Raw genomic sequence first — 9,476 nt, 5'->3', positions numbered from 1 at the left:
TTGATATGTTTTTATCTTATCCTAGTACACGGTGAGGCACATAGGTCTACCTTCGTTGTTCTGTGCGTGTTTGGGCAGCTTTGCGGGTCAGAGGCTGTCTTTCGTCCATTGTGTGTTTCTGGCCCCTCTGTCAAACAGATACCTGGCTGTGCTGGGGCTGGTTCTGGATCTTCTGTTCTGTTCCACTGATCACAGGTTTGTTTTTGTGCCAATGCTGTGCTGTTTTTAATCACTGTGGCTTTGTAACATGACGAAATCTGGACCTGTGCTGCCACCTGCTTTGCTCTCCTTGTCCAGGACAGCTTTTGCTGTCCTGGGTCTCTTCTGGTTCCATATGAATTACAGGATGGTTTTTGTAGTTCTGTGTTGAGTAGTGTTAATATATATATATATATATATATATTTTTTTTTTTTTTTTTTTTTTTGTTTTATCAGTACCGGGGATCGAACTCACGACTGCCTGCTTGCAAGGCAGGTGCTTATGCCGCTGAGCTAAATCCCCAGCCCTGAGTAGTGTTAATATTTTGAGATTTGCATTCAGTTTATATCAGATTCAATAGCCTGGCTGTTTTGACACTATTGTCTCTGCTTGAAAGTCACGGGAGAGGTTTCCGTTTTCTGATGCCCACTTTAACCCCTTTTTTCAGAGTTCTATAGTTTTAATTATAGAGATCCTTCACTCTGTGTCAGGCCAATTTTTACATAGTTAATTTTTTGTAAGCTACTGTGAACGCTGTTTTCCCTTTTTCTGTCTTGGTGGGTTCACCATGGTACATAGGGGGATCCTGATTTTCGGGTGTAGATTTTGCATCTTGCTGCATCACCAGATTTAGTTACTAGTTTTAGATTTTTTGTTTGTTTTTTGAAGCAGGGTCTCACTATGCGGTTCAGGCTGGCCTTGGGCTCACTTTGTAGCCCAGGCTGGTCTCAAACCTGCCTCAGCCTCCCGGGTGTCAGCATTACAGGAGTGGGCCACCACAGCTGGCAGTTTTAGGTTCTTTCAGTGGGACTTTTTGGGTCTCCTGTGTGAAGGGTCATCCTGTGTGTGGCCTAACGGCTGTGGCCACCTTTTCAAGTACTCTGTTGAGTAGCAGTGATGAGAGCGGACGACTTTGTCTCGTCCTGATTTTAGGGGGAAAGATTTCAGTTCGTCCCCATTTAACAGGATGTTGGCAGTAGGGTTATCATAAATGGCTTTATCAGATTGAAATAAAGTCTTTCTATACCTATTTCCTTCAGCGTTTTTATCATGAATCGATGTTGGATTTTGTCAAAAAGGATTTTTCTGTATTTATTGAAATGACCATGTGATTTTTGTCTTTCTGTTTACCTGTTGCATTGTATTTACTGACTTGCGAATGTTGAACCATCCTTGCCCTCCTGGAGTAAAGTTTGTTTAGTCACAGAGCACGAGCTTTTTAATGATTTGTTACATCCCTTTTGCCCGGATCTTGTTGAGGATTTTTGCATTAAAGAGAGTGGCCTGCAGGTTTCCTCTTCAGTCGAGTCTTTAAGTGTTTTGGAGTCACGGACTCCGCCTTTCATTTCATTAGTGTGAGGCGCACTGGAAGTAGGTGAAGCCGTCAGGTATGCAGCTCTTCCTAGTTGGCCGGGTTTTTATTATTCTACTAACAACTACTTGTTATTAGAATATTCAGCATTTTCATATTTTCTTAGTTCCATTTTTGTAATTTGTATTATCAAGAAATCTGTCCATTTCTTTTATACTTTCAATTTTTCAGAGTTCATAGACCTTCAAAGCAGTTACTAATAAACTGGGTTTTGGCAGTATTTGTGGTGTTCTGCCTTGTTTCTAGTACATTTTTATGGGTCTCTTCTTTCTCTTTGCTAAGATTGGCTACAGGGGTTATATCTGTTTTGTTCATTCCTGTGACGAGCAAAGTCTTTGATTTACTGATTTTTATTAAGATAACATAAAACCCAGAGTGAGTGGCTCTTACCTTTTCTGAAATAATCTAGTTTGAGTTTAAGAGAAAGATATTTTTGTGTGGGCAGGGTTTCTAGTTTTTTCCTTTATTGATAAATTGCCTAGTAGAATGCATCTGTAAAAATTTTAAAAAATTTTAATTATTAGTTACATCTACTGTTTTAAAAATTCTTTTCGATTAATTTCTGCTTTGATTTTTCTTTTTGAGACAAGGTTTCACTATGCAGTTTAGGCTGTTCTTTAACTCTTTGTAGCCCAGGCTGGCCTTGAACTCAAAGTGGTCCTCCTGCCTCAGCCTCGCAAGTGCTGGGATTATAGGCATGCACCACTGTACCAAGCCTGCCTTTCTTTTCTTCCTTTTTCTTTCTTTCTTTCTTTCTTTCTTTCTTTCTTTCTTTCTTTCTTCCTTGTGCTTTACTTATAATTTCTTATCTTTTTAGTATATTAAGGTACTAATTTATTTCATTATTTTTTTCCATTTTGAAAAAAAAAAAAAGCTTAGTGCATAAATTTCCCCTGGAATTGATTTAAATGCATCTCATAAGCTCTGTGTATGTTGTATTTTCATTGTCATATTTTTAGAGTGTGTATTTTCTTTCATGTGCCCTCTCTTATTCAAATTAAGAAAATTTTCTGAGTTTCTTGAAGACCTTTATGCTTTTCTTGCAGAGTGATCCGAGTTAGTACAGACCCCACGAAGTCCGATGTTTGCGGCACTTGTTCTGTGGGCTGTGCTTTGCTTTAGTCTTAAACGTCCTTCTATAAACTGGACAGCGCTTACCGGGAGGCCGTTAGATTATCTGGGTGGCACTGGGGGATTTAGAAGATGGCCTTTTCTGATGGTCTAGCAGAATACCAGAGACCTGGTGGCCCTAGTTTGAGTATATGAAGAGGTTGTGAGTCTTCTGATATTGGGGTTCTTATAGGACCCTAAATTTTCCCCTTTTTGTTTTTTCCTTTTACCACATAACAGTCAAAGGAACATCTTTTTTTCCTTTCCTAAAACTGTGCATTCAGGATACTGACGCTAGGTTACATACTTTAAAAACATGTTTTCCGTTTTAAATCAGTGTGTGATTCTTTAAATCTTGCACTGGGTTAGTGGACCTTTAGATTTAGCACAACTGAAGTCTTCCAGGTGCGGAGATCTGCTCCCCAGTTTCACGGGTGTAGGGGTTCAGGGAAGCCTCGTGCTTCTGGGGTTCCTGCTCTCCGCTCCAGACCGTCAGAGTGCCTTTCAGCTTGCGTGGAGCCTGTGAGTGTAGTGTTAGGTGCTCTGTGTCCTCCTAATCAGAGTTACCCTGGAGTCTTCAAGTGATACGGGGCGGGGGTATGGTTTTGAAAAAAAAATTTGGTATGAAACCATTTGGTAATGTTTGGAGAAGGCCTTTTGGCAGGGCTATCGCTACCCACCTGTGGTGTGTTTGGCTTACTTTTTCCCCACTGAGGAATTTTACACACACACCACACAGAATTTTTCCGGCTAAAATAGATATTTTTTTCCTATAGAAAGAGTTCCAGGATTTCCCCTCCAGTGTGGTTTTCATTTTGCTTCTTACATGTTGCTAACTGAAGCTGTCAATACAAGGAAACCAAACTAAAGTGGTGAACGCAGAGGGATTTTTTTTTTTTTTTTTGGTACCTAGAATTGAATTCATGCTGTCCAGGCAGGTGCTGTGCCGCTGAGCTGTGTCCCCAGCCCTGTGCATTTTCTTAGAGCATGGAGGTGCACATCAAGCTGAGACTGGTGACCTCACACTTGTGAAACAGGCCTGTGACGGTCACAACAGTGTAGCAAGCCTGGATTTCCCAGTGGACCCGTACTGGTTAGTGTCTGCCAAGGTGAGACCATACAGGGACCTTGGGGCAGAGCCTGCCGAGAGCCCAGCATTTGCCCTCACTTTTCAGCAGCACTGGTGTCTTGGGCATGAGCCAGGACATTCACCTTGAAGACCGACCCCAGGGCCTTGTGCTCGCTAGTCAAGTGCTCTACCACTGAAGTAAACCTCCAGGCCCAAGCCAGGATATTTGTGCGAACCGCAGTGAACTCGTGGGAGACTGAAGGCAGTGCCCAAAGCCTTGCTCTGCTGGGCAGGTCTCTGGTAAGTCTTAATCTACACCCGGCATAGCCCCCACTAGGGGCGGCCTGACTGATGCCTTGTTAGAGCCGAGGGTGCTCAGGAAGAGCTCTGAGTCCTTTCTGTCCATGATCACATTGCTGCCCCTGGGACTCCTCCGTACACGTCCATCGCCTCCTTAAGAGACTTTCTTTTGTGTTACGTCACCTTCTGCACAGTTTATAATACGTATTTTTCTCTAAGCTGCCTGCTAGTTTGTAAGGGTTGTGGGTTCTGTTTTCCTGCTTCATCCTGTTGCATTTGTATTTACCATTTTCAAATAAGACTAGAGATGAATTGGTGCTTTTTGTCTACAGTCAGCGTCTAGAGGATAGTGAGGAAAAGTTAATTTCCCGTTTTTCCATAAGTAAAGGTGGGCTGGGCAGAACAGCGGCCTTCGTGTTACACGGTCTGCATTCGTCTGTCTTGTCTGGAGATACACAGCTATTCCTCTGTGTGTGTCTCAGACGTGATAAACATTATTGGGCTCTTCAGACATCTTGGTACCTTGAGATTCTGATTAGAAACTTAAGTTTCTTCACACAATCTGAATTTTTACCTCACAATGATTTTTATAATTAGTTCACTTGATAGACATGGTAGTTAATATTTTACAGATGATGTTCCTATATACTTTTTATACCTACATATTTCTGTGACACAGGTTCTGTCTGTGAATGATAGTACATTAAATAAAACTAAGGAGATACTTGGAAGCCAGACTAATGAGGAAAATAGCAAAAACACTATTTTATGGAAGATTTTACATAGCTTCAGAAAGAAATATATTTTGTACAATAATAATAATAATGAAGGACTCAATCTCGCCAACATTCTAGGTATTTGCAGGTGCCCTGAGGTTAATGATGTCAATAATCCATGACATACAATTGGCCGGGCTGGCTGTGGACTGTGTTGGAATCAGGCAGCTCCTGGTCAGTTACAGCCGGGTGATGCTGGACGGTAACCCTGTGGCCGTGCTATGGACATGCACCCTCCCCAGAGGCCACTCAGGTGCAGGCCTGGCGTGTTGGACACTACTGTGTTACACATACTCGTATCTTTCAATGATAGACCCATGGTCCTGGTTAACTCCTGACTCTGTTCCTACAGTCCAGTCCATACGTCCGCACAGACACCTGCCCTGCCGTGTGCGGTGTTACTCTCCACAGGAAGGTCCTGGAAGACTCCTGGGGTTGCCGTGATAGCCAGCAGCCAGCAAGCCGAGTGCCCACCTGTGCTGGTACATGGGATGCGCTGGTGACCAGCTGTTGGGGTGCTGGTGTGGGGCAAGGAGTGTTTGTTCGTTGGGAGTGGACTTGTCTGCGCTGAAGGGAAGCACGAGCATCTGAAGATGTCTAGAGGCAGCTGACTGGCCATCTGATGGGGTCAGTGGCATCTTCAAGCCGAGTCACTTGACGGTTCCCGCAGTAGTCCTACTGTGGCCTCCCTGATTTTTCTTAACATCATAGAGCATTTTTATAAAATCTTTGTTGGCTGAATGTAACTTTTAGAATTCCCTATTCAAGCAATAAGTGCTGTGGCACCTAATGGATAGCTTCATAGACAGTATTACTGGCTATTTTCAGAAAAAATCAAGGAGGAAACAAGTGAATAAATGAAAGAAAAGCAATTGTGATGTTTGTGACAATGACTGGAAGTACTAGGATGATAGATGCATAATTTAAGGAAACTGATGTTACCCTTTATTTTTAATTAGATTGGTACAGCAGAGCTAATTTGTTTTCTTTTCTATTTTGCTACAGATTAGAAGCTGGAACAAGTTGCTGGACTTCAGCAAAGAGAGGTAAACAACTCTTGAAATTCTTTGTGTATTCTGTGGTTAGTGATATCTGAGCCTCCAGGTCTGAGAATCCATTATTTTAGAAGCTCAAAGGAGATTACTTTTATGACAGATTACTTTTCCCCACGGGTGCTCTTTCCTTATTTAAGGAAACTACATTTTACTCTTTTTAGAACGTCCAAGTCACATGTTTTTTCATACTGCGGGTATGACAGTTTCGTTAATCAGGTAGTAAGCAAAATGTCTACGGTCCATTTACTGTTCCTCATTGAGAGCCCAGGAGGGTGTAAACCACGCAGAGCAAGCCTGGCTGTGGAAGTGCCTATTTGTTGGGGGGAGGATGCTTTTCTGGATCAATGATGAGCACAATTGTCTGAGGATGCTGAGGGACTCATTCCAGATGTCAATCTGAGGTCCAGACGAGTTGCCCGCCCATAGCACAAATAAGACTCTCCAGCCTGGCTTTCCCTGGTGACCCCTCAGGGAGACCCCTGTGACCACTGAGGCCACCAGGAGGGACCACTGAGCCTGGGCCTCTCCCTTCTCTCATCGCAGGCAACAGCAATCCCATGAGACAGTAACACCTTTCCTGCACTCAGGGACTGCAGACCTGCCTCCCCTTTTATTGAGCAGAGCAGTAGGTATTTGTACTTGGGAAGCAGGGTTTTGGAGGACAAGTGAGGAAGCTGAAAAGTTAAATTTAAAAAGGGGCACGTAACCGTGGTGTACACTGCGAGTCTTCCGAGCTGTGCCAAAAGGGAGGGCACCCTGCCTGCCGCAGTAACAGTAACATGAGCTCTGATTCAGCGCCTTGTTGTGCTCACTGTGCGCACGGTGTAAGGCTCTGTCTCTGCTCTTCTTTCCGCATGTTTCATGGGGACAGAAGGCTGGACCTGTGCCACGCTTCGGAGAGGGGGTGAGTGACTCAGCCAGCATCCTTTCAAATTGATGTCATGTGCTGAGTGCCAGATTCCGAGGTCTCTGTTTATCTTTTTTGGAGAGTTATCTGAAAATACTGTTAAGACGTGTTCTTTTCCTCTTGGAGACTCTCACCAAGGTCACCGAAATTATTTAACCTCTATCATTGTTTCTTCCATTTTAACTGTTCCCTGATTTTATGGAAAATGCAGAATTTAAAAGAATCATTTGAGAAAGTTCGCGTTGGATTGGAAAAGTGTTATGATGATATTTAGTGGTGCCAAACTTGATCAGGTTTTCCTCATTTGCTTAATGACAGCCGTTTCAAGGTGGAGAATCCACAAGGTCTTCACGGTCACACTGTTTTTGCTTCTAGTTTAATCATTAAGTACTGACTTGGCTCAGCTTCTCATTTTTGCAACAGGTAATGTGTAGGATACTTTGTTCTCTTTCTGGTCTGGAGGAGGCAGTCACAGAAGCAGGACGCCGGGATGGTTTCCGGAGTGCTAGGCTAGATCGTGGTCTCTGTCTTGATTACTTGCTGTGTTTGTATGGTGCACATTTATTAAGCTGTACAATTATAGTGCATATACTTTTTCAATCAGTATTTATACTTCAGTGGAAAGTAAAAAAGTACCATGAAGCAAATCCAAATACCGGTTAGGACACTTTTTAACAGTACTGTCCACTAGATTACGTGTCACGTGCTTCATAATGCTCAGGGTCCTCACAGTGGCCCAACTGCGTGGTCTAACCCAAGCTGACTCAGAACGCTGCTATGGAATATTTTTTACTGCACCACATGCACATGTTCCCCCGTGCCCATGCCTAAATCCTCTTACTTACACCTTTCTGCCATTACGGGAATCTTACCACATGCAAAGATGTTACTCATAGGTTTTAAAACAATAGAAACCCACATCGCACAGTGGAAAACCTCAGGTCATTTTGGTGAAGTGAGTTAAAACACAAACCCAGAGCAGAATGATAATGGCTCGGATTGGCAAATCCTTCTTACCTTTTGAGTTCCTGAAACACAGAGACTAAACTCTGTATTTTGATTTTAAATCCTACTTCCTTGATTTTCTCTACTTTAGTATAAGATGAGAAAGCTCTAGCTATCAATTGCTGCCACTGCTTCACTTAAGAAAGTCTACTGTAGGAAACACATTTTCTATGTCAATCAAAGTACCTACCAAGCTGTGTGTGTAAAATTTCCTGACATATCAATCCATTTCCTCAGGAAGGAGGTGCGAAGCAGGCCTGGCGCTCTGTAATGGTAGCGCTGCCCAGCCCCCTGCACTGCCACTTCCTGAAGTCTCTGGGTCAATCCACAGGCCCGAGGGCCCTTGGCGATGCGGATACCACGTCTACCTCAGCCGTTTCTTATGTTCAAGACAGTAACTGTGAAGCATTTTTCACTATTACAAGATAGCACGCATTTGTCAGTACAAACTAGTATTTATGCACTAATGCTTCTATTTCTGTGGAAATTATTTCTAGAAAGAGCAATGCTGGAAAGTAAGGTGCATGCAATTTTCTTTAGTGAGATAGTCAAATCACTCAAATACTCAAGTCATTGTTTCAGTAATGCACTGGAATGAGATAAATTTATACTTTATGTAGTTGAGATACCAAAAATGTTACTATTTAAATTTGCTTGTTTGCTTTTAGTTTTTTGAGATAGAGTCTCACTTTGTAGTTCAGGCTGGCCCAACCTCCCAAGTATGAGATATCTTCTTATTTATTTATTTATTTTTCTCTTTGGAGACAGGGTCTCACTGTGCAGTTCAGGCTGGCCGTGGGCTCATTTTGTAGCCCAGGCTGGTCTTGAACTCACAGTGATTCCCCCTGCCTCAGCCTCCCGAGTACTGGGATTATAGGCACGCATCACCATGCCCGCCTGAGATATCTTCTTAAGTCATATGTTTAACACTATTAAAACAAATTATTGTTAATATAATTAAAACTGGCAGTGCTTTGAAAGACAGATGCCGTTAGAGAAGCAGTTAACGCTACAGTCACAGCCACATAGCCATTAATTTCCAGTGGCCGCAGGACTTCAGGTACAAAGCAAAATGGGAATACTGAGATTCGGAAGTTCTGTAAGAGCCACTGTCTGGGTAGGTTATTTAAATTTATACCTTCAATTCTAATAACATTTATAAACACAATTCATACATTGTGATAATCAGTGCGAAGACGACAGTGAAAGGCAAACTTTGATTACAATGATAGAGCAGTGTTGACGTGCGGTTAGTCAAGGTAGTCTTCATGACATGACCTTGCAGAAACTTAGCGGGACAATTCTGAAACATTTTCCAGATTTTACAGGTATTTTAAAAATGCTGCCGTTACACTTTCTTTCCAAATGGTTTGAATGGGTTGATATTTAGTGTAGTGAGAGTCCCTGCCTTTTTTATCCTTAGTGCTAACAATGCACACTTGAGATTGAATAAATAAGAAAATAAATGTAAAGCCATAAATAAAGGCCTCAGGTGGAAACAGTCAAATACATAGGACACAAAAGATTTTAATCTCGCAGTGTGTGTGTAGCTCCATAGAAGTGTCTGGGGCCAGGGTGATAGCTCAGCAGTGTAGTGCCTGCCTGGCAAGCGCAAGGAACTGAGTTCGATTCCTGGTGCTACCTCCTCCGCCAAAAAAAATATGTGCTGAATGGTTCACAAAA

General features: G+C 42.6%; 1 long non-coding RNA gene and 1 other non-coding gene across 4 annotated transcripts in view; both read left to right on the top strand.

The window, feature by feature from the left end:
• Nucleotides 1-3,914: 3,914 nt before the first annotated feature.
• LOC134476201 (uncharacterized) overlaps nucleotides 3,915-9,476 on the top strand; it is a 54,206-nt gene continuing 48,644 nt past the window's right edge. The window contains exons 1-4 of one of the 3 annotated variants that reach the window (XR_010047763.1): nucleotides 3,915-4,050; nucleotides 5,179-5,308; nucleotides 5,832-5,872; nucleotides 6,753-6,785. This is a non-coding gene — a long non-coding RNA (uncharacterized LOC134476201). Of the gene's footprint in view, nucleotides 4,051-5,167; nucleotides 5,454-5,831; nucleotides 5,873-6,752; nucleotides 6,786-9,476 lie in introns of those variants that run through there. The other 2 variants (XR_010047761.1, XR_010047762.1) reach the window with 2 other exon arrangements.
• Nucleotides 6,220-6,286, top strand: LOC111753567 (small nucleolar RNA SNORD109A). Its single transcript, XR_002788338.1, has one exon. It is a non-coding gene; the product is annotated as a small nucleolar RNA SNORD109A (small nucleolar RNA).

Source organism: Cavia porcellus, unplaced genomic scaffold (assembly GCF_034190915.1).
Source record: "Cavia porcellus strain 051 isolate PalLab524CR breed Dunkin Hartley unplaced genomic scaffold, mCavPor4.1 scaffold_6, whole genome shotgun sequence".
Taxonomy (NCBI): Eukaryota; Metazoa; Chordata; class Mammalia; order Rodentia; family Caviidae; genus Cavia; species Cavia porcellus.
Note: the sequence above shows the minus strand (reverse complement) of the source record. Positions and strands in the feature narration are given on the sequence as shown.